The 25,530-nt window shown below is 41.0% G+C and overlaps 1 protein-coding gene across 1 annotated transcript in view; it reads right to left on the reverse strand.

Moving 5' to 3' along the window:
- Nucleotides 1-25,530, reverse strand: part of PDE10A (phosphodiesterase 10A) — a 355,321-nt gene that overhangs the window by 220,720 nt on the left and 109,071 nt on the right. The gene's annotated exons all lie outside the window — the stretch shown is intronic.

Below are 25,530 nucleotides of genomic sequence, written 5' to 3' on the forward strand. Positions count from 1 at the left end.
TTTCAGGCTAAAAATTACATTATAATGACAGTTCAGACATTAATTCTTTGTTTAAGCCTAGAAGATTGAGCAGTTCTTAAAACACAATTGTTTTAATAAAAATAATAATGAAAAATAAATCCATGTCTATATAGAAAAGAATTATGGAAAAGTATCTCTTTAGGAGGGAGAAAAAGAGTTGAACAGTCTTTACTGAGAACTTACAGTATCTTTTAGTTCATGTTGCATGTTTCTACTATTTTTCTTTAAAAATTATCTTACAGAATAGTGGGGACTCTTTTCTCTACTATTGTTCATAGTTCAGAAAAGTCTGTATACAGGTATACTTTTGTGTAAAGATTCACTTTCCATAAAAACCCATTTTTAAAAAAAACATAGCTAGAATTAAAAAACAAAACCAGTAAACTTTCTAGAGATGCAGCCAAGTGTGGAAGGTAAAACATCAGGAAACAGATTACGGTAATGTTCTTCTACAGGATGCAACTACTTAAGTTCCAGTGTCAGTAAACAGTGGGAACAAACATCCTAATTAATCTGCAGGCCACAATTCCCAACCATTACCCACAGACTAGTTAGGACTCTTTTTCTCCCTAACATGAATATCATTGATGAAGAGCATCAGTCTGCCTGAGCAAAGTCTGACCTGGCAGAGATGCAGTCACAGGAGCATTGGAAGAGGTGCTCTTTCCTTCTGCAACACCTTTATCCATAAAACAACTTCCCGAAGTAACTTCTGCAAACTTTTTTAGAGAGGAAGAATTATAAAGACATTGAAAGGTTAAACAAGTTGCTCACATTTTTACATTGAACAAGTAGCAATCTGAACCTTCATGTTCTCTAGAAGGTCACCATACTTGCTGGCTTACTCAGTAAGCCAGGAGGACTCTCAAGATTTTGATTTGTATGTGTTCATCAATAATAGCTCAACAGCTCATAAAAATTAAAAAGAAAAAATTCAAACTAAGCATGAACACAGGACTAGCATCTCCACACAGACAAATGTATCCTGCATTTAATTGTGAGCACAGGAAAGCAATTTTTAAACAGTTCTGCTAAAGAGACCAAATCCACTGTTCCCGTGATAATCCTGACCCAGTGCATACACAGCTCCGCTCAGCCACCACCACTGGATGTGGTTATGAATTGCAGTGTCAGTCCTGTCAATGTCTTGGATGGCTAGAGAAAAAAGCTGTTAAAATGGGGTCTTTTTATTTAACAGGGAAGCAACACAGAAGAGAATACTGGGAATATTTGCACACACTGGTACAGTAAGAGTGAACCAGCTCGCCTGATGAAGCCACGTTGGACTGTGTGGAATTTAGATATGTACACTTATATCAGGAGCCCAGGTTCACAATGGCCACAGGGCACTGGGGTGTTCTGTTACAGACAAAGGTGTTCTCTTCTGGCACAGCCATCATAGCGGTCACAGCAAATGCAGAAGAATCCCTTCTTTTTGGGCTAGCTTTGTAACACTTAGCAACCTTTTGCTGTCAGGGATCAACTACACAGCACCATTCTCTGTGATGAAGTTCCCCCAGTTGTCCCTGTTTAGGGCAGGGTCTTCCTACATCAGGCATTTTTTTGTGCCCGAGGGCGTGCATGGAGAAGGCATGGAGAAGTAAAGAGAAGATGTTGCCCATGCTTTGCATCAGAAGAGACATAAAGCTGGTGCTGTGGTATTCAGGTAATTCATCCTAAAATCTCTCCCTAATGTTTAAGAAGCTGTGAATCCATAGCAGGAGAGAAGGAACCCGAGAGGACAAAGCAGGCAACAGCACTGGAGGTGAAAGCGCTGTTAATGAAAGCATGCTAGCACCTGCACACAGGAGGGTGGAGAGAAATGGCCAGCAGGCACTGCAATAAACCCTCCATGTCCACTTGGCAATCACACAGGCTTCGCTTTTTATCACTCAGTGTAAAAGTAGTGTAGAAGGCCCAGAAAATCATACACAGAGCATAAAGTTAAGCCAACAACACTGGCCAGCAACACAAGATGCTGAACAGAACTCAGACTAGAATAAATGAAAACAAAGTTCAAGCCCACAACCTTATGTAATGCTTGAGGAAGGCATGTGAGAACTTTAAAGGTAATTTAGAGGCTGGGATTTTAAAATTATTTTTAGTAATTTTAATTAAAAAAACCCAAGAGTTAAAAATTAGGTGAGAGAGTTCAAACCCAACTCTGCAGTCTTATCAGAGCATATATTAAATATATGATAAAAAATATAGCTAGTTCATTATCCCTAATAGCATCTGTGAGTTTCTAAAACTCACATTTCTGTCAACATCTGAATTGGTCACTGGAGGTGGTAAATAAGATGATTTGCCACAGATGTGAGGAACTGAATCCTAGAGCTGTGCAGAGAACAAATGAGAGCTCTGTTCAAGCCACAGCAGAGCCTTCTTTCCTCCCCTTTCGGGGCCAAATGCACCCACAAACAGCTGCAATAAAGCCATCACATCAGTTACGGCCCTACTGCTGCTGGGGAACTGCACCAAGCTGCATTTACTTGTTAAAAATCATTGATTTTAGCTCCCCTCTATATCCACACACCACACAATTCCCCTGCACACTATACTATCTGCTTAATTCTCCCAGGCTGGCTGTGGCATACCGTGACACACAAAAATCAATCAAAATCACTCAATACATCAGCAACCGAGGAAGAAGGGCTGCACGTGTGATCTCACCACTTGTTTTGTGGTGTACTTTTGCTGCCTGTCCAGCTAGCATGGAGACAGCACATTTCTCCCTTTTCCAACAATGTGATCTTATCTCAGGCGGCTGGTCTGCACTCTGCACTTTCATTTTTATTGTGTGGGTTCTCAAACTCTGATGCAAATAGTCTGCCGAACATCCTCCCTCCGCAGCTTGTGTGGGGTTTTTTTCCCTCTTCAACCTCCTTCCACACAGCGCGCTCCAGCGTCAGGCTGGCTCCGGCCAGCTCCCATTGTTCACATTGTTATTTTCATGTCAAGGGCGTGAGAGGATTTTTTTTCTTTTTTTTTTTTTTTATCAGAACAATCATTTAAAGCCTAGGCCTTGAAAATACACTTGCCATTTGCAGGAACACAGTTACTGGATTCTCTGCAAGGCCAAAGATGAGGGACAGATCCACGCAGTTAAAATAACTAAATGCTAATAAAAATTAAAGCTGAACCAAAGAAGGAAGCCATTTGCAGAAGAAAATGAAGACACCAAAAATTTAATTTGTTCTGCAGTGGCCTACATAGAAGATGAACTGCCACAGCAGATTAGACGAGTGGTCCACAGGGGCTGCCGTGCCAGCACCGCTGTAGCTATCTCTAAAAGTGCGAGAGAAATGATGCGTGTGACCTGAAGTGACAAATGGGAAGAGGTAAGTAGCCAGCTAATTGTGCATGGCTGTGCATGAGCTGTACAGGAGGTTCCTTCCTAATACCTGCTTGTGAGCAATTCCATCACTTTTTTCTTCAGGTGCTGCAATACAAATGTTGCCTTGTGATGCAAAATTGCTGGTCTTTCAACAATAAATCCGCAGTGTTTATTTCATGTACCTCCATCTCTTGCAACTGCAGGCTGCAGCCATTGACAAGGTGTTGGAAAAGGAAGTATATCCTTTCATTAGCTTTACTTTTACTTATGGTATAGAGTATGAATCTTTTTTTGGGGGGGGGGGGGTGGAAGGGGGGCTTCACAGGAGGAAATGAAAATATTTCACTATTCCTTTCACAGGTTTGGGGGTTTTTAAAATATTTTCAGATACTCATCTCCTTCACAGTTCAGAAAGCCTCAGGTCTGTCTCCTGTAACCTTGCTTTAAAATCTCTTACACACTGATCCTGCCTCCTCCTGTGACCGCTTTTATCACATCTTTTCCAACTGCTGCACTGAAGGAGATGGCAACCTTTCACTTGATATTCCTGCCTGCCCTCAATTCTATGCCATGTAGGTTTACACCTTCTCGTTGAATTTTAATCCCCTCTAATATGACTGAGTATTCTAGAGACTCCAGTGGTTATTGTGGTGTCCCTGAATAATCCACACCAGATTACTCATATGAAACTGTGTTTGAAAGAAGAAAGCCCATTAGAATTCACAGAAACTTTTGGACCTTTGTAGGATTTTCAGCTAATATGGAATCTCCTACTTCTCTTTCTACCTTCAGAACCCTTCAACCACCTCCTCTCTCCATCCGTATTTGTGTTTGCAACACTTGAGGCACTCTTCATCCTCTACACTCATGTTTTGACCTGAAGCCCAAGGGAAGTCTTCCCACTGATTTCATAGGGTTTCAGGCCATTTCCCAATTTACTTTCCACTCCCTCCTCTAAATCCTTCAAATCCTTACAACGCTCTTGGTTCAAGTACCAACCTCTCCTAATGACGAGTTTCCTCTTAACGTTTCTTTGCTCTGAGTTGCTACCAGTCATCATTTATTTATTCTGTAGCTTCAGATCATGCTCCTTGTTTAGAATAGCAGATACTTGTACTTCCAAATATTACCTCATCAGTTCAGGATAAATGCTCCTTGCCTAGTAGCTCCATATTTGCTTTCAAAGTTTTTAATAGAGGTACACCAAAAAGGTAGAGGTACACTTAAATAGAGGTACACTTAAAAAAATAGAGGCACTTGGCCAGGAACTGGTTCTCCAGGACAGTACACTGTCCTTTCATGTTCCTAATTATGCTCTGAAGTGCCTCAGCAGCAGTCAATATCAAGCACCACAACAACAACTTCCCCTCATCACAAACAGCTAGCTATAACTGGCTAAAATACAACAGCTATTCATAAAGCTCTCTAGTCCTTTAAAGAAACAAACAAGTCTATTTCTTACACACTTGCTATATCATCCCCCATCTGAAGAAGCATGCTGAGACCCCTCTGGACTTCTTCAGGATATAGGCAAAGCCCAAATTTGTTATTTTTTGATTCCACACTGTTTATTCAAAAAGCCTTAGATATTTACTGGTACCTTTGAGTCCTGGCAATTTTTTGAACTTCAGGTTCTCAAGAAGCTTTACATCTTCCTCCTTAGATACTTCAGTCTCTGTTAAAGAGACACAGATAGGTTAAAATTGTATTTACAAATATCAGCTTTCCTCTCCCTGTACCAAGCTGCTACTGATATGGTACTTTTAGCTTTGGCTTATTTTGAGCAACCCCAGGTTTTGATCATGCTCTTCTGCATAATTCTAGTCAAGTTCCAGCATGTCACTACTGATGGTCATGGAAGGCCTTTTCACCTCTGCTGGCAACAGATGCATCTAAACTATTCATCCCTTTCTAAAATAGATGCCTGTTGCATCCTCTTCCCTCAGCACATCCAGCAAACCTTCCTCTTCCACTCATGTTGCATACATCCCCACACACGTATTCCTGGATAGTAGCATACAGAACTATGGCAATGGTACAAGGGCTGGCAGCAGAAGGCCACACAAGCTCTGGCTGGGTACAGTGAGTAGATGGGTCCCAATTGTGCTCGTGGTGGCCACTTGAACAGAGAAACGATCAGCCTTTGTCTCACCCAGTTTCTCAGCCCTTCCAGGTGGGAGAGAAAGGACTGATGGATACCTGTCCACTAACAGAGGGTCAGGAAGGTAAGCTTGGCATGACTGTGGGGTAAATCAGATGTAAGGTAGACAAGGACTGCTCCTTCCTCAGAGGAGTTACCCACCATAAGTGTGCGGTCACCACTATTGCTACAGTCATGACCCTCAGGGCAGCTTCTCTTCCCATCCCATCCTCTCACACCACAGAGGGCATATGGAAATTATGCCATTTGCCCCCAGAAGTGTACAGAAGCCAACATATGGGCACAGGTGAATGCAGGAGTACAACATGGAGCTACCAATGCTCTCTCCTAAAACCTTCCCTCATGCTGGGTAGAGGATGACCAAGAGACTGACTCTAGGAGAGGAGCAGTAGGTCTTGGTAAAGTGCTTTGCTACTGGCCTGTTATTCTTATTAAAAATAAGCAATGTTATAAAAGAAATTGCATTCCCCCAGGTCTTGAAGAATTTATCTGATGTGAGAAGAGGTCAGGTGATCTACCTCAAGTAAGTATGTACTTCAGAGCCTTTGAGTGAGATATACTGAGACAGCTAGGGAAGCACCTCACTTTAAACAAAGTCTATAACCACATAGTTTGCTCTGCTTATAGTCATCAGTCCTCTAAACACTAATACCTTTGTCTTGGTCTTTGAATAATAAACCATCATTTTATTTTACTTCTAGACCTTCCTAACACTGTGGAACAAGATTAATTAGGGTAGAAAAATAATAAGGGAAGAAGACAGATGCAATGCAGAATAATGTGCACACCAGAAATATGCTGCAGGAGCTCAGGGGGGCAGGAAGATGGAAGGACAGGTGGAGCAGGATGCTTACCCTTTGTTGTGAGAACATAAATCTCATATAACCTGTGCCTCCTCTCCACATTCTTCCAAAACAGCTACTGGGGTACAGGCACAGAGCTCACAAGGGAGCTTTCTACACCCCTTCCTTCATGTCACTTGCCAGCCAGGACATAATTTCACTTCCAAACCTTAAAGAGGGGTACATACATTTTGGTAGGCAACAAACAAGCTGTGCTTCACACACCTGGAGTAGGTGATATATTTCTCCAATGGAAGGATGTCAGGGACACCAGCTCTACCCCACACCCTGAACCTGGGATGCATCTACAGAGGGAGGCATGGGACTCTACCGCTCTTCTCTAGTAAACAGTGCTGCTTCTTTCAGATTTATGCTCTGTTGTGCTCATAAAATTCAGTTATAGCCACTATCAAAATGTTAGTAATTACTTAATAATAATTAGCCACGCTAATAATGGATATAGGCCCCCAAGGAGTACTCTCATTTTTCCTTTTTTTGGACATTGGCGTGACTGAGAAAGAGTTATTTCTCAATAAAGCTGGAGCTACTGTTTCCTACAGTTTAACTCATCTGCCTCATTTTGATCATGCAATTTATAAGATTCGAGGGGGTGGGGGGAACCAACCAAAAAAGCCCAAACAAACAAACAAACCCCCTAAACAAACAAACAAAAAATCCCCAACCAGATAAAGGTCTGAAAGGAATCAAAAGACACAAAAAAAGAGCACTGAAAATGGATTCCATTTTCAAAAGTGCTACTATATAGTCTTTGCATTGTCAGCCCTCCAAAATATCTTGGGTTAAAAATTTTGCATTATTTTTATTCCAGCTGAGGAATGGTGCCCTTGACTAGTCTCTTGTGTATGTCTCTTTTTTTTTGAGAGAGAGCATTATGTGAAGAATTAGTCAAATTTACTACCCAGAAAACACAACTATTTACTCACAAGCAATATAAAGGACACATGCAATCTGATGCATTCACTGCAGACTTATTCCTGTCTTACTAGTTCTTGGGAGGCCTAGTTGGCAAGGGTTCCCTAATGAGCTAAAAAGAGAGAAGACTGAGAATTGAGTGGGGAGCACCATCCCATGCTTTGGAAGCAACCACTCTGTTTCCTAGTAGGGCTGGGTTTCTGACCTCTAAAAGACATAAGGAGAGAGAATGTGAAGAAAAGTGAAGAATGAGCACAGAGCTGACCTGCTAGATAAGGAATTTCCCATGGGAAGGCAACGAACTCCCTGCTGAGCATTCGTAATTTCTTCTTGTCCCTCCAGGTAACACAGTGCTACCAGAGGCATGGTCACACCTCTCTTTAATTTTATTCTTCTTTGATGCAGAAGACATTTCTTATATTTGCATTCTTAACCTCTATGTTTTATTAGCTGCAGCAGACAAAGCATGTTTTGTGCCAAATAACGACTTGATTTGGAAGGGTTAAGTTCTTCTGTAACAGATGTCCATATAATTATTTAAAATCACATCCAATCCTTAATTGCTGGTAACAAAGACTATATGCAGCAGATAGAGTTACTGGGAATACCCTTGTGCTTCAGTGTTGCTGGCAAGGAAAAGGCTTGCCAACACTGACCATTTTTCTGTGGCTCACTTTGCACACCCTGCTTGGGCTGATGCTGCCAGCGGTGGTAATACTGTTGAGAGTGGTACACAAAATGCCTGTCAGAAAGCTACTTCTCCCTAGTCTAACTATAAAAGTAACAAGATCATGGTCAGAATAACTACCTCCAGACACTCCAGCCCCTGAGAGCTCAGGAAGGCATCTAAGCAAACTACTCAGTCCCACCTTTCATGAACCAGTTGCTAGCTAAGAGGGAGCTACAGGGATGGAGGAAGAAGGGTGAAGAAATGAGAGGAGTTATAACAAGGTATGCAGACCAGGTGACTGGGGCTGTCTGGAGGTACCTGCTGAGCGGCCCTGCCCTTGATTCCTGCAGCTTGGGTAGGGCAACGCAACACACCAGATCTGTTGCTCAGACTGTGTACAACACTCATCAAACCTGCTTATGCCATCAGGAGTAGCAAAGGGATCCCAGCTGTCTTCTCTGACTAGCAAGGGAACATCCAAGACGGATAGAGAAAGGGTATCACAGCACCGTTGTCCATCGAAGGCAAACCCCCCTGTCTTCAGCGTCCCTATTACTCACTAGGGCAGCTGACCACTGAATACCTTATCAGTCTTATCTTCCTGTGTTCTTTTGGCTGAAACAAGACATCTTACCCAACCAACAACAGGGAATGTGGTAGACATGACCACATAGCCTCCACAATAGCATAAAGCAGCAGGAGAAAATAAAAAAAAAAAAAAACCACCAAAATCACTTTATAAAATCAGTATTTTGGCAACATTTTCCAAAATTTTATCTCACTGAGGAAGTTTCCTGAGGAAGAGGGGTATACACAGGAGCCACCACCACTACCCCTCAGTCCTGTACCACGTACTCCCACCACCACATACAGACACTTCCTTTCAGAGCAAGCTAATGTCTTGCCCCCAGGAGGCACACTCTATATACCTGGAGCCTTTGGAAATGGGTATTGGTCACCTTTCTTTCCCCTGGACAATGCTCTGTCCTCTTACATGCTTTTTCTTGCCTCCTTCCTTGCTTATAATCCTCATGGCCTTCACTTTCCTCCTCCACAGCTTGCCAAAGAGGCCCCCTGCCCCATGTGAAGGCCTCCTGTATCCCATTACTGACCATGGGAACCTCCTAATCCCTTGTACTCGGTTTTCATCATTATAGATAAAATGCAGATTGAGGCCTCCCAGGGCATCAGACTAAACAAATCCTGTGACTTTCAGCTAGCCTTCCACTGAGCAGCACTGTAATATTCACTTACAGACACAGTAAGTGCAGAAGCACCTTTTAATAGTAATAAAAATAACGTACTTTTCACTCCGCTGAAAACATGGAAGAGTTCCAGAAGCAAGTCAGGCAGTCAGCCTCCCTTCAACGCCCACTCCTCCAGGCATGTGTAGGGAAGAAGTTCACTTTCTGACATGGAAGCTTGTCATTCCTCCAACCCTTCTCTCTTCTCTGATGCCCACATACACACTCTTATACTTTTTTCCTGGATACCTTCCCTCCTTCAGAGATCGACTGAACCTCCCATCCTGATCACAGGCCTCTACATTCAAGGTGTAGTGCAAAAAGTAAAAACAGCATCTTTTTATAAGGCCAAAGCAACAAGCTAGGCTCTGGCTCAATGAAAGAAAAGATCAGTCACCCTCTCCAGACCATTGTAAATTAACTTTAAGTGATAAAATTATTCATTCAGTCTTTACTACTTCCTCTGACAAAGACTGTGTTGGCCAATTATGTCGAGGAATTCCACATTACAAATTGGAACTAATTCACTGAATTGTTTTATAGGCTAGCATTCATCAATTTTGCATAGGCTGTTTTGTTTTTAGAGCTAATTTCTAATCCTAACTCACATCACAGACACACATCTCTGCTTGGATTAATTAAGATCTCAGAGAGAACCTTCTGCTCCATTACCCTCTGTTACTGATTTGTAAAAGAGGCCATGAAGCAGCATTCTTAATGATAATGAGGGGGATATTTTATCCCTTAATGCCATTCCTGGTTCCTGTGCCTAAAATGCAGAGTGACATGGACATCTTTGCTGGCTGCACGGCATTCTTCACTACCAGATGCAATCCTTAATTTTTCTCTCCATAACAAGCATTTTGGTTAGTGATCCTTGATCCTTCACCCTTTCAAACAGTAACTGGAAACAGGAGAGAGACCACCACCACCCCACACTAAGGGGACAGATCATCAGAAACAGGACTAGAAGTGCTAAGGATCATAGGAAATTAAGGCCAGTACCAACAGATGGAGACAGAATGACTATTCAAGCCCTGCAGGTAAGGACAAGAGGAGTGTGGGAAAGCACTGAAGAAAGATGCCAGGCCAAGGGAATTCTCCTGCAGGGACTAACCAAGCTTTTCAGCCTCCTCAGATTAGAGTAACCACCTGGGTTTATTTTACGCAACCAAAGTAAAAATGCCCACATCAGCTGTGACTCACTGACCAGAAAAATCCAACAAGGTGGGTAGTATAACATTGAGGGTTTGCCCCACTTTTGATGGGGCAGAAATCCATCTCCTGGCAGAAGAAGGTACCAGAGTAAAGACGGAAAAGCTGAGTTACAGCAACAAGATTGGATTACTGAAGTGGCCAACATAGCCACGGTTCTGGCTCTCTTTTCCTTCAACTTAATTTGGACTGTAATCCAAAACAATCCTATTCCCATCATGAATTTCCCATAAACAGGAAGCAGCAGTGGCACTGATAAAAAATGACAGCTTCACAGCACTGTGGAGGGGAATCCCAGGATGTTCCTGTCACAGGCCCTCACTGCTCTGCAAATACCAAAGAGCTGCAGGCCTTGGAAGGACAGCCTGTATTTCCATGGGATGAGACCTTGGTAAAGAGAGACACTTTTTCCCCATTGTGCCCTTCATTGCCTACTTCTCTGCACCTCCCAGCACCTCCTCAGAGTTATTTACACTTAGAAAATTAGACAATCGAGAAAGGTTATCTTCATTTTAAATGGTTTACCTAATCTCATCCAACCCCAATTTTAACTGTTATTTTTGCAAAGTTAAACACAATTTGCAAAACAAAAGTGTTTGTCTTTTGTTTATCTATAACATCATCCCACATAAAATACACAGTCAAAAGTAAGTCTGTTTCTTTCCAGAAGCACCAAGGAGCTAGGTGAGTAGCCCACAGAACCCCATGGAGGTGAGTAGCCCACAGAACCCCGGTCTCTGTAGCATCCAGGCACATCTGTCTCTGCATTTTATACCAATTGGGCAAAAATTTAAACCAGAAGTGATTTCCCCTACATCGTACAAAAAAAATTTAACAGAACAGAGAAGCCCTGACTCCTTCAAAACCTGTAAGTAACATTTGCCAGTTTGTACAAGTCTGCTAAGAAAGGATGTTTATCTCAGAGTGTTAACTGATATCTGCCATTTTGAGAGACTTTTGACAGGAGATTGTGTACCATGACTCAGTTAGTGCCCTTATTTTCAGACTCAGGAATAAGAGTTTTTATGAGTTTTGGATTAAATACTTTTGGTGTACAAAGAAAATTATTCAGCTCTGCTACATTTTTTTCCATATTTTATGTTTCTTTATACTGGCTTAATTTTGGTACATCATCCTAAGGGAGAAACTAACTGAAGCATACAGCATTTACATTAGTACTACAGAACAAGAGAGATATAATCCATGTTGTCTAGAATTCCTCCACCAAACTGAAGACCAGTTTTACTCCTGCTGAAGCCCTAATCTGTCTGAATTCTTCAAAGGACAGGTGGATTTGCTCTGTCTCGTACCACATGGAAGATTTATATATTTCCTGAGTAACTTGATAAACAAAATATTTTGCAATTAAGATGGGTTTGACAGGTACAAGTGGAATCAGGCTAATTGTATCTAATTGGGTCAAAATAGTATTCATCCTGGCAACTAAAAGAGAATAAAAGGAGAACCTGCTTGCATTTTACAGAGTACTACTTGGAGGCCAACTTCTCTTCCCACCAGTGCCAAGATGCAGTGCTCTGTTGATTCTGTAGGTGTTCAGAACCAGACAGGACCTTTCCACTGTTCCCTGAGATACTGCTAATGAGAGCACCACTCTGCTACAGAGCTGCCAAAAGATGATGGCCTTTATTCTATAGGACTGGTTTGTTGACACTGGTGGCTCTGACTTCTGTAGCTGAGTAAAGACAACAAAGATGGACTCTGTGCTTGCAGAGTACTGATGGCATTCATTTGCCAACACACGCCATTATTTCTTATCCACCTGATGTCCCTGCATTTCATCCAAAACTCTCAGTTCCCAATAGCCAGGTCTTTCCATCTGGTCCTAGGAGTAGTTACTTGTAAGAAAACTGTTGAGTAACCAAGGGCCTCACAGCAAGGAGTACTTGAAGGAAGTACCTGCAAAATAAATATGGATGCACATGCAAACAGGTATGTGGTGATTCAGTTCACACTCCATGAATCCTACCCAGCCTGTATGAAGCACCACGTAGCAAACACAGAACTACCTGATCTGTGTGCAGAAGTCCTATTCCAGCTTGAGGGGAATGGCTGGGTAATGTGAGGTGAGAGCTTATTCCACACTAGTGTCTCAAGCCTTTCCAGGACAAGAAAGGCAAGGCCAAATCAGCACATTGGAGAAATCACTTCAAGGGATCAGGCACAGCAGCCAGTGACAGACCTATGAGCCAAACACCAAATCAGGCCCCACCCTGGCTACAGATTTACAGAGACCTAAGGACTGCCCAGCTCCCTAGGAACATGAATCCCACAGAGAGAATTGCATCCACCTTTTCCAGGCTCACTATAATGATGGTAATTGCTCACATATACTCTACCATGATGTCTCAAAAGCCAGGTAGCAGAGCAAGCAAAGCTGAAAACACTCTTTCTGGGTTTTTTATTATATTATAAGCAATCACCTTTGCCTTCATTATATTCCTACACAGACACTCTGGATGTTTTCTTTCTGTTATTTTAATAGGAAAAATGTATATGCTCTATTTCCCACTAAGTTCTTTACAGATGCAATTTCCAGATGCTTCTGATGATCACCTCTTCATTCAGATCTTCCTTCCCAAAGACCAGGTTATTAAAAAAGAAAACAAAGAGCAAAAATAAAACAACATTTACTGTCTCCATGTTTACCTGACAGTTTTTTCTTCAGGATTAATGGGGGCTGAGGCAGATAGGGAAGTTATTTGTTTGCTTTAAAATGAAAACAGGCAGGCTTGGAGAACAGAGAAAATGAAATCTCATAGGACTCAAGCAGTCTTTAAAAAATTCCACACGAGTAGTGCTTAATAGCACTAAAGGTTGATTCATGCAAGAAATGATACATCAAAGGCATATAATTTTTACTGTTACGTCAAGAGCTCAGTCTACATGTATGTCCTTATGCATAGTCAAGGCCTGCAATACAAATTAAAGCCGAGTCAGACTACAAGAAGGCTGTTCCATTCTCTAACATGGAACATATGTTAAGAGCATGCTTGCTTTACAAATTTCAGTAAAAATTTGGAGTACATTGATTTAGATACCAACATGAATTCTCACACCAAATTTCTTGAAGAAGATATCTCTATTTCTATCTTTCCAGCCTGTGCTTTTGTGGTTGCATTCCATCAAAGACAAAATGGGTAGCAGAGTCTAAATTCTAAGGCTGAAAGTTTAAAACCATTTAGTAAATTTAGATGCCCCCTCTGAGATGCTTTGGATGTGCCAAAACTGCAGAAAACAAAGGCTCATAATTTTCTCTCCAAATTCAGATGTAAAAGCTCCGGCACATAGCTCTATATTTGGTCACATTCAAATTTAAATACCAAAAGTTCCAGCATATAGTAATAATTCATATTCCTTCCTGGAATCCTGATTCCTACAGTCAATACAGCTAAGCACTCAAATGTACACAGCTTGATTTCCTAGGTTTCATTTCAGTTGCATTTACTCCACATCTCTGAAAATCATACTATTTCTATTTAGGAGTCCTAACATGGAATTAAGTGTAGTCTGATATTTAACAGCCCTACAAGTTCTATTGGCCAGAGGTCTCAATAGTTTATCACAGTAACGAAGTATCACAATCCTTTCATAGATGAGAAAACTTGAAGTGAGAAAGACATTCCAGTGGAGATGGTCTTAAGAAAAGAGTGCTGCTTTAAATGGGAAACATGCAAAGGCTGCAGTATTACAAACTTCTACAAAGATAACACATTGGTGACCCTTCAATCACCAAACATATTACTAAAGTTGGGCAAGAAATTAGTCAGATATTTAATGGAGGCAAGGTTTTCTTGGAAAACTGAAGCTGCAATTTCATAGCAAGAGATCTGAATTCTATCAACTAAAAGCAAAATAACAACCATTAAGCAATTAATCTTTTGATAAATAGTCCTGACAGGGAATTTCCTCAACAGGAAAATGTGGGCCAAAGAAGTTTTGCACCATTAAAGTGGTTCATTTGGGAAATTTAATCTTTTGACAGTACTGGTGTATAACACCAATCTCCTAAGTGGCTGAAGGTTGGTCCCATGTACCGTTGGTACCATGTACCGTCAAGGATATCTGATTTAAGAATCTGATAAAAAGTGACACTGGGAACCCCCAGAAGTGGGCATCCTCCAACTTAAAGCAAGAACCTCTGAGGCAGTCATGATTCAGAGAACAATTTCCATCGTTGCATATAAAATAGCAGTCAAAGCAGTATCTGTTTCAGATCTCAGTTAAAGCACACTGAAACAGCCAAATATCAGTTCACTTATGTAGCTTGCTGATTTGCTTTCTACATTTCCACATTTCCAGTTGAATGGGAAGATGTACTTTTCTCAATTTTTCTCATGTTTCATCTTCTGCATAAAGGTAGTGCTGGGCATCACATCACAGCAGTTGCATCCTTCTTCTTTTCAAACTCCAGGCCAAGGTTCTGTTTACACATGTTGATAGAAACGCTTTTGATAAGTATAAATTGCAATATTGAGTGAACTAACAAACAGAACTCGGCCAGAGAATCAAGGCTTAACAAACATCACTTCAATAAGGAGCTCCATAAGAAGTTGTTTGTTTTGGTTGGGGTCCTTAGAAAACTGTGAATTTGAAAGTGGCATATTTTATGTAGTTATCAACAGTTTTTTATTGCTTGTTGTTCTGCTGCTGTTTTGTATTATAAAGAATGATTTGTCAGGGAAAAAACAAAAAAAAGCTGTACTTTTGGGGCAAAAGAGGTACCCAAGCACCTGTAGACTATGCAGGATGGGGAAATACTTATTTTACTCGTAACTTTATGGAATGAGAAATAAATGGATGGTTCTTGTTTTCTTTAACCTTATTTCCTTCAGTGTCACCAAGCCAGTGCAGAGAGCCCTCCATCTTCACAGGCTCCAAACAGCTCAGAACAGGAGTAAGTTTCTGCAGTAGAAGGCTATCTCCCTGCACAACACAACAAATTCAGTTGTTAACTGGACTATTTAAATCTAGGCTAACTCTAGGGACCTCAGCAGACTTACTGAAGATCCATGTTAACAAATGTGAATATAAGATCTCTTGTTCTACGCAGGTGAACAATTTATTAGGGAGAATGTAACAAACCAGACATAACACCTTAATTACAGTTTTTTCACACAGGTCTCTACCCTTCACAGTATATTTAGCCTTGACATCTAACTAAATATTTCTGCTCAGAAAACCAGGTAGGTAGGCTGGTTGGTTGCTCGTTGGCTGGCAACCCCACTGCCGTGTTTAAAGGTCTTTATAAATTAACGTCAGTGTTTCACGTAATTGTTTTTTCAACCTGGTCAGGTTTCTGTGCACTCTAATTGTTCTATATCAATGTGGTAAACACTTCCTGCAGACAATTTGTTAGGAAGTTTGGATTTTATATAACCCAGGAAATGAAGTCACCAGACCTGTGGGCTGCCTGTAGTGATTCAGCCCCCCAGTTCCTGCAATAAGCAGGCATTTCAGACACAAAAATCCAGAGGCAATGACAAACTAACGGAAAGAAAAAAGGTGCACACTGGTCCATGCACTCTATTCATATTCAAAAACTTAGAAAGTAGCAAAAAACTTCCACAGACTTCCAGCCATTTATTTTTATCCTTGGTGCCAAAATTATAAATAAATTCTGATCCTTCTTCTCCTCTTGTCTTCATTGCATTGGGGAACAGAATGGGACATGATGCGTAGGAGGGGAATTGAAGTGTCTGTCTTTATCTTTTCACTAAAGGAACAGTGATTTTTTTCTATATTTCATATTTCTATTGATTACAAAATACACATCACTATTAATTTCCCTGCTTTTGCACCATGGATCACTTATCAATGCTCTGGAAAAATGCTATATATATACAGATAGCATGGCATTCCCTGAAATAGCCTCAGAGTTATGAAAAGTTCATAGCTTTTCAAAATTAACTTGGATTTTACCATCTTTGGAGCTTTCTGTGGGTTTTATTTGTTTCAGAAAGCCTATGAGAAAATTCAGGGAAGTGTGAGTGTAGATACCAGAACAGGCTGCCCAGGGAAGTTGTGGACTCCCCATCCCTGGAATTATTCAAGGCCATGTTGGATAGGGCTTTGAGCAACCTGTTCTAGTGGAAGGTGTCCCTGCCCATGGCAGGAGGGTTGGAACTAGATGATCTTTAAGATCCCTTCCAACCCAAACAATTCTATGATTCTGACTTCAAACATAATTTGCTTTTTACCTGAATAACTGTTTCTTGGGAAAAGGGACAAGAGGATCAAATTAAATATTTCTGGAACTTGAAGAAAGCAGTGGACTGCTGGGATCCTCCAAATGAGTGCTGTCTTAATTTACACCTGTACTGGGTTTATGTGGCAAGTTTTTGGAAGTGGGGGAGTTACAGGGGTGGTATCTGCGAGAAGCTGCTAGAAGCTTCTCCATGTCCAATAGAGACAATGCCAGCTGGTTCCAAGATGGACACACCACTGGCAAAGGCTAAGCCTGCCAGTGACATAACATACTTAAGGTAGGGAAAAAGTTACTGCATGGCAGCAACTGCTTCTGAAAAGACAAGTAAGAGAACCAACAATGCGGACACCCAGGTCAATGAAGAAGGAAAGGGAGGAGGTGCTCCATGTGCCAACACAGGGATTCCCCTGAAGACTGTAATGAAGACCATGGTGAGGCAGGATGTACCCCTGAAGCCCGTGGAGAACCCCACAGCATAGAATCATAGAATCATAGAATCAGACGGGTTGGAAAGGACCTCTGAGATCACCAAGTCCAACCCTTGATCCACTACCACCACAGTTGCTAGACCATGGAACTAACTGCCACGTCCAGCCTCATCTTAAAAACCTCCAGGGATGGAGAATCCACCACTTCCCTGGGTAGCCCATTCCAATGGCTGATTACCCTCTCTGTAAAGAATTTCTTTCTAATATCTAACCTAAAATAGAATCAAGTGGATGCCCAAAGGAGACGGTGATCCCATGGGAAGCTCATGCTGGAGTAGGCTACTGGCAGGACCTGTGGACCCATGTAGAGAGAGAGGAGTCCATGCTGGATTTAGTTATGATTTGGTTTTATTTCCCACTATCTTTCTCTGATTTGACTGGTAGTAAGTTAAATTAATTTTTCCTGAGTCAAGTCTGTTTTGTCTCTGATGGTAACACATGAGTGATCTCTCCCTGTCCTGATCTCAACTCACGAGCCTTTCATTGTATTTTTTCTCCCCTGTCCAGCTGTGGAGGGGAGTAACAGAGTGGCTTTGGTGGGCACCTGACATCTAGCCAGGGTTAACCCTTGCAATAACCAAAACAATTTCTACTTGACTTGACAAGAACTGCTACATTTTGTACCTCAGTTTTAGCATTGCCCTCATGCAGGTGCTCAAAATTAGATTTATGTTTTGCATCTTGTCCATGCCTTCTACTTCATCTAACATTAAAGTTATTTTTTTTTAATTACCAGAACTATTAATTCTTGATATAATCCTCTTCTTTGAAAGATTTTTTCCTGTTGTATGAAATGTAGAAATTTTTCTCCTTCACTGTGAGTGGATCTCCTGAGTCATGCTCTTCAGCATGCATGGAAGTTCTTGTCTAGTTTTCATCATCATGCAGCTGTGATGTGTGACCTCAAAACAGTCTTCCACTAAGGAACTTTAACTACACAAGAGGAACCAAAATATTAGTAAGCAGAACTACATTTCCTCCCAATGGTCATAACAAATGTCTTTGCAAAGGAGGAGGAAAAAGAGAGACAAAAGAGAAAATGTAAAAAGACTAAAGGAATTCCACACTGCAGACAAAAGAATAATCCTTGTCTGCCTAATTTCCTGGGAAATATTCCCCATTTAATAAAGGCTTAAATCAGGAAATCGGTTAAATCCATGTATAATCCAAGGGTAAGATCAAAACACATCATCATTTGTTTCTGAATTGACTGGCTTTGGGGACAGTTGTTGGAACGTGAGGACTTCTGCGTGTCTCAGTTTTCTACAGCAGAGCAATTTTTCTGCAAATCACTGTCATCTCTTCTTCCTGTGTGATCCTTATTGTTGATGCAGGTGAGCACACTTAGGTATCTTCTCCCTTATCCGTTCAACACATAGGCAGAGGGTTGGATTGGTACAACTCCTACCACCAGCCCTCCTACTACTGCTGTAACACCCTTCTCCCACAATTACATCACAACTGCAAATCTGTGTCTGTTTCTGGCATGTACTGTGTTACAATATCCTCACACTTCTGCAAACACTATCAGGGCTTAGCAGAAGCCAGTATTTGCCTGTGAACTCTGACTGACTCCAAAATCAGCAAAATGTAGCCAATCCTGTACCTGGTATTTCTTTTCTGGCAAGGACAACAGAAAAATCTGAGTTGGAGAGGAGAAGAAGAAACCTGAATGATCACACTGGGGTTAAAAACCAGAGTGGTAGCAAGCAGATGAGGAGAAACAAGGAAAGGTCTGAGTCACTCTTTGTGCACTTGAATACTGACTGGTCAGATCAGGCTTTATGCTATCTCCATTACAACATTGCATATGAAGGGAATGAGGGACAGGTACTTAGAGTTTCTTGAAAAATACTGGTAAAACAAAGAGCAGAAAAAAGCAGGTGGGCCTAGCATGTGTGGAGATAGAAAACAGGTAGTGAAGGATACAACACCAACAGTCTCAGGGGAATAAGGAAAAAGAGAGAATATTTGCTCCTCTCATTACAGAACAAAGTCATCTACCATTAGGTGCCATTTAGATGTACTAACCCTACTTTGATTAAATGCACATAGCCACTTTCCTTTTACTGTCTTTGATATTTCAAAGCTATTAGCTATACTGCACAATTTATTTTGTTCATTTTTGCTCACTGAGTTTTTTTCTCTTCAGAGGCCACTTGATCCTGGAGCCAATGAAAATCCTTCTTCAAAAAATGAGTGGAAATAAAATTTAAATTTAAAAATAAAATAAAATCCTTCAGGAGAGTATCCTGCTGACAGCCAGTCCTACTGAACTTAATAGGAATATCCCTGGAAATTAAGCAAGCCTGGTTTATCCTTCCATTACCCTCAATGCTGATATTTATTAATTCCCAAGCATAACAACAATTCTGTTGCATGTTTTTACATATTATGTATGCACTCACACTGCTAAGTTCTTCACAGTTGGAAAATAGATTCAGAGCTTCAAATGGGTAAAAGAGGCAACAGTCATAAGTAAATCCCAAGAGAGAAACAAAAGGACTTAATAGCAGGCTATTATTAAACTCTATTTGATATATTAAAAAATCACAAGGAAGCCTGTCAAAAAAATTACCATGATCAAATAAATTACAAGGCAAAGCTGCCAGTCATGTCTTGCAAACTGGTACAGCAGAGACACGACGGGAAATAAAGTGCCCAGAGCCCAACACAAAATCAGGCTTGCACTGTCAAACACACGCCTGTCCTGCTTGTGGCCCCCCTGCTTTCATCCAGCCTGTACCGGCTGCTCCCTCAGCACCTCATCCTTCACTCCAGGCTGGCCATGCAGTGGCTAAAGGTGCTGCAGAGGCTCAGCACTGGGACTGGGAGCCCCACTCCCACTTCATTCCACCTCCTCCCCAGTAAAACTGTTCTTCTCCTCAGCTCCTTGTTATCTCCTGCCTACGCACCTACTGTATTCATATGTACTTTGCCACTTCGCAAAGTGCTCTTGGGATTACTTAGGTACTGCACCAACCCGAAGTTGCTCCATTTTACAGCACTGCAATCCTGGCTTCATAAAACTTAGCCTTACGCAGCTGAGAACTGCCAGGGAGATTAATTACAAAATGATCCCTTTAAAGTGCAGTGTCAAAACTGCACAGTGTATCACAATCAGTGCTTCTTCAGTGAAAAAGCCATTCCTTCCTCAAGAGGTTTTCCCAGTGAGGCACCTAAGGGCCAGATTGGGGGGAAGCCAAGGCTGAACATACAGCCTTTTCTCTCTCCTTTGCTCGAAGTTGTGCAGTACTGCCCAGGTGCAGCTGTATAAGCCAAGTATCTCTTTCTGCAGTCCTCCACACATGCACTTCCCAGGGATAAGTGACTATGAGTTTAAAACAGGAGCAGTATTACAGCCTACTGGTGCAACAGTATACCAGGTCAAAGTTTAGAGACAGAATCGATACTTTTCCAGGTAACCTGTAAAAGCGGAAGAAAAAAGAAAAACAGCTGAGAACCAGGGGACTGTTTCAGATTTTAGGAAGCTAAAGGCTGCACCAGGGGGAATTTGAGAGTTAAGATAGATTTTTTTACCTTCAGTTTGTAATCTCAGTGTAATCTCAGGTAATTTTTTGTCCTTCATTGCATTTACTACACCTTTAGTTTTCTTTATTTCTCCCTAAGTTGCACATGGCAAGCTGAACATCTGAAACCTAACAAATCCCAGTCAAGAAAAAGTAGCCAGAAGCCTGGGTGGCTCCAGGACATGTGTACTTCCACACCTTGGTGCACTTCTTTAATTATTACACTTAAATAGAAGTTTAGAGAGTAAAAACATTGTGCTGCTTACATTTCCACATGCTTCTTGCTTCCCCCACTCTTCCCCACCAAAAGCACTGCCTCAGTTTAAGGCACACAAGAGCTTCTCCTTGGTCCCCTTTCTTTCCCCTTAAACAGTTTTAAACTTTGATAACCTCTAACCTAGCTGTCAAATCTAGTATGCTTGATTTGGTCTTAAGGCTTTAGATGTGTTTAAACCATTTAGATCAATTCTAGGCCTTGGATTGCTTTTGCAGTTTCAACCATTTAAAGCAAAAAGCAGCCCAAAGATGGTCACAAAGGAAGCATGGGAGAGATAGCAGAGCTGCCATCATTTTATTCACCACAGAATGTATTTTGTGACATCCCAGGTGCACTGTCACCAGCTAAGGCTTTCTGCACCTATCTTGAAAAAGGCTTCTTCAAAGGCAAAAAGTCAGACAAACTACTCGAATGTGACTCCTGGTCTGAAAATCAATAGAGGACTTATACAATGAGAGACAATCTGAATTTGAAAGCCTTTTTTCTGTGGGCACCCTCCTTGAAATTACAGGGAGGTTGGAAATTATCCCCAAATCAAGCACTGCAAAGCCCAGAATTTCTCAGCTAAAACACTGTATGTTGAGGTACAAATATACTAATGTATTTGACAAACATATGGTAATAAAAGTGCAACTATATCATCCAGACTGTCCAAAGTAGGCCCTGAAACGATGCTAGGTAATAAGTCTAGGACAATGATGTGAACATCCTTGTGTTAATATGGCCAGGTGACAGAGGGGATTACTGTGACTATCTCACAGAAAGTACAACAGCATTGCTTCAGTGAAGTATTTGCCTGGACCTATCTATCGTCACAGAAGCGAGGTCATGAAGCTCTATTTTAATAAGGTCTCACTGAAAGGCATTCTTCTATCCACTTCCTCTTGTTTATTATTCTTTCAAATATCTGATAAGATACTTTTCAACTGTGGCTATTCACTTTCTGTTTGCGTAGGTCTTGGGTTCATCACAAGTTACAAGGTCAGCATTAATCTAAACAATGGTTGGTTATGGGTGATTTTCCCGAGCAGAAAACACTCTAAAGGCTAGATTGTTATCATCAATAGGGCAACAAGCAGGCAGGAGAAACAAGCCCTATTTACACACGTATGGATAAAGCAGAGCTACTCAGATGCCAGGTCATGGGTGTAGCACATGCACTAGAGGCCACAGCTCCTGCCCAGGGCTTGTTAAGAAGGAAAAATAGGGAGAGAAGGAGGGGTTTACCTCCCTTCTGCCCCAACACATTAGCACAGCCAGCTGCCTAGGCACCTGTGAGGAGCATGGAGGAGCTATCCAAAAGGTGTGGAAAGCTATCTTCTTCTACCTGCAGACCATATTTAATGCAATGAAACAGTTTCCAAAGTGTGTCTTTTCCAGCTGTGTTCTGTGCTGTCATCCAGCAATATCTTTTATGTGAAATGTACTGAAAATGTACCCCAAAGAAAATTTAAAAACAAAAAAACAAATTGAGTAAAACAAGGGAAATAATAAGTATGCATGAAACCTTTAAAAGTAATTTCTTTGAGGGCTGCTGATTGATTGATTGATAGCTGACACAAAAGAGTGAAGCTCCATTGGTTTGTAATATCAAAATATTCTAACTGTATTTACAGTTTGTCATATGTAGAGCCAAAACCTTCTGAAATATACTCCCTGAACCTGGAAAGCATGCAGCTTATCTCTTGGCCTTTACACTCCCTTCTTCAAAACACACCCCTTCCTGCACTCTCACCAGCAGTGACTCATACCAATCTAATGAAAAAAATTAAAAAACTAATAGTAAAAAAAAAAAAAAAAAAAAAAAGACTACTAATCATGTCTCTCTTATGCTAGCAATTTTATAACCCTGTATTACACAAATCTCTTTTCTATAGCTCTTCTGTCAAAGAGGTATACTACATTTCTCCTTGCCTACCTGTATGTTTCTCAGGTTGGGACTAAGCATGATGAAGACTGTAGAACTAGTACCCATCTATTACCATTAATGGAATAAACTGCAAGTGATATTTGTTTTCCATGTTTTGTTTGACCTCCAGATTGGCAGACCAACCTTTCCGGAGTAAAAGTTCTTTGCAAAGGGAAGGTAGATACAAGCACTGGCAATACACTTAGACCAGACAAAGAATATTAACCCTGACTCAGAAAAACAACAGCTCAAGAGGATAAATCTCTATGGTGATATAATTGCTGGTCTCTCTAAGAATGGTAGCTAGCACTTTTCCATGACTGTTATTTTGTGATGAGAGGCAGAAATCAACCAAATAATTTCTTTTCTCTGCTCAACGTTTTTTCTCTGCTCAACGTTCATGGTTTGTGGGAGCTACTACCTTAAGAGAGATCTGATTTCGAGGCCTTCAAGGGAGTCATTCCTAATTCTCTCATTAAACACTTCTGAGATATCCTGTTCTCTATATTATTTTTATAAACACCTGAAGTAAAAATATTTACATTATGAGTTAACTATTCACTCTGATTGTGCAGTAACCTTGGGCTGACAATCCATATTGTGGTTTTTTTAATCCCATTTTGTTTGGCAATTGTTCAGCACACAATGGTCTGATGGCCCAGCTGCGGCAAAGACGCACACCAGAAAGCCAAGGAAAAATTAAGGCACCCAAAAGCTCATTCTCTGGCCATCATCATGCCCCAGCCCAGCTAGCAAGCCCAGTTATCTGTTCCTTCTCAGTCAGACCAGCTGCCAAAAGCTTCAAAAGATCAAAAGATCTGCTGGGGATGTCAGGGCTGAGGGAAAGTCATCATGACTTCAGCCACTGTGAAGAGTGGCAGTACAGCTGCTGCTGAGTTAAAGCTTTGCAACCATGAAAAATTTTTATATGCTGAGATGAGCCTCCAAAGCAGCCAAGGATGAGAACTCACCTCTCACAACATCAAAGCAGTTGTATTTGGGGTGATTCCTTTGAAATGGTGAACTTTGAAAGGAAAAAAGGTGAGGGGCTAATTCAATCTGTATTACAAGTAGTTTGCTACTCTTCAGTTCTACAGTTACATGCATCTTCACATATTTCTAGCACATTCATTAAAGAAAATTTCCTACGAGGGTATTCAATCCTGTTCATCAAGAACAAGGTCAATGAGGGAAGCAAGATTAGATATTTCAAAAGATATGTTCCCTTCTGTTGCCATAACAAAGAAAGGTACATTAAATCAACACTGCTAAGCTGAATTCAGATTTAAGCAGCCCTCTTTGCAGAAAAATACCACACACACACCACCTCCTGAATGCTTCTCTCTTGTTACAAGATGGGCTGCGACAGTCAGAAGTACACCACAACTATACATGGCCTTCCCCTTGGCAACCAGATTAATTTTATTGATTCTATAGTTGATTATTATGGCAACAAGCTTAATTCTTATTGTTTATAAACTTTTTGAAAGGTCATCAAGAAAACAAAAATGAAAGCTGTTTTTCTTGACTATTTTTGTGGCATGCAGAACCCATGAAAGCTGTTGGGAGAAAAACAACAAAAATGCAACAGGAAGGAAAGAGGAAACCCCAAAATCCCAAACTAAGGGAGGATGTGCCTGTGGCAGGGATACCTGTATTCTCTTCTCCACTCTGTCATAAGCTTTCTCAGTGACTTTGGATGCAAATTGGATCGCCCAGTAATGTGTTCTTTGAAAAGACTCACCATCTCCAGCTTTGTAGATCTAACCGTAGCATTTTTATTTTATAAGCTGTTTCATTATTGAGGTTTTTTTTAACCCCAGGAAGAGCTCATGGATCACAAAATCACGGAATCTGCTGAGTTAGAGGGGACCCACAATGGTCATCGAGTCCAACTCTTAGCCCTGCACAGGACCATCCCCAAGAGTCACATCATATTTCTGAGTATATCATCCAAACACTTCTTGAACTGTCAGGGTTGGTGCTGTGACCACTTCCCTGGTGAGCCTGTTCCAGTACCCAAAGAGTTAAGAAACAAAAGTGTGCTTAATGTTTTTAAAAAGTACAGGATTTGCAGGCAGATGGTTTCAGGATTTCATCATCACCTGGCAGAGAAACCTCTCCCCCAGATCTATAGCTGTGAAGATACCTGAGTCAAAAGTGCATGTCCAGTAGTATCCCAAAAAGCAAGGATCCAGTTTTCTTCAGGTCTATTCCATAGCTCTGACTAAACCCCAATAAAAATTATATCAGAGAACTACAAGATCACACATAATATTCCTGTTCCAATCACTCAAACTGATATTCCTTTAACAGCACTGCCGAATGATGCCCTGATCCCACCTGCACACACAGAGTCCTTCTTAATTCCACAAGGAATACAACAGCAAGTTTGCAATGTCAGCAAAGGATAGACTGTGTGGTGACCAATTTCTTGTTCAGAGTCTTTTCTGGGAAGAATTCCAATTCATGTTATGCACAAGACCCCATCTTACTGTTAAAAGGAATTTCCACTTAGCAATATTTTGCATTTCAAGACAAGGAACAGCTAACTAAATGTCAACATTTAAAAAAAAAAAAGAACAGCATTTCTTCTGCTTTACCTAAATTACTCAAAGGTAGCTCATATAATTTGTGCTTTCATTTAGATACTATTTTAGAAATTATAATAATGGTT

Source organism: Corapipo altera, unplaced genomic scaffold, assembly GCF_003945725.1.
Source record: "Corapipo altera isolate COAL_440 unplaced genomic scaffold, ASM394572v1 2b, whole genome shotgun sequence".
NCBI lineage: Eukaryota > Metazoa > Chordata > Aves > Passeriformes > Pipridae > Corapipo > Corapipo altera.